The following is a 380-nucleotide window of genomic DNA, read 5'->3' as shown; positions in this document are numbered from 1 at the left end:
ATCATGAATATACCGGTGTTAGTATTGAGAAAATATAAGCTTTGTATGTTCTCCTATAGATTTAAACAGATGCATTAAACATTATTGGTATGAAAGAAACTAATAATAACTAAGAGTATAGAAAATCAAAAATGTGGTGTACAATCAATCGTAAAATGTGAAAATCAAATACCAATCCTTATTTCATAATTTTTATTTTCTTTTTTCAACTTAATTTATGCCTCTATCATGAATAACTAGCATAGTTGTTTGTCCATGGATTAAGTAGGCTTTTAACTTCTACATATCCACTCCTCATTTTTTCACACTCTTTCCTTTAGTCCTACATGACTAGCATCCTAACGACCTGTCATGTTAACTCCCAATCCCTTCCGGCACAT

The sequence above is a fragment of the Halyomorpha halys genome, unplaced genomic scaffold (assembly GCF_000696795.3).
Source record: "Halyomorpha halys isolate HHAL.00 unplaced genomic scaffold, Hhal_1.1 Scaffold58.1, whole genome shotgun sequence".
Lineage (NCBI taxonomy): Eukaryota > Metazoa > Arthropoda > Insecta > Hemiptera > Pentatomidae > Halyomorpha > Halyomorpha halys.
This window is presented reverse-complemented; position numbering follows the sequence as displayed.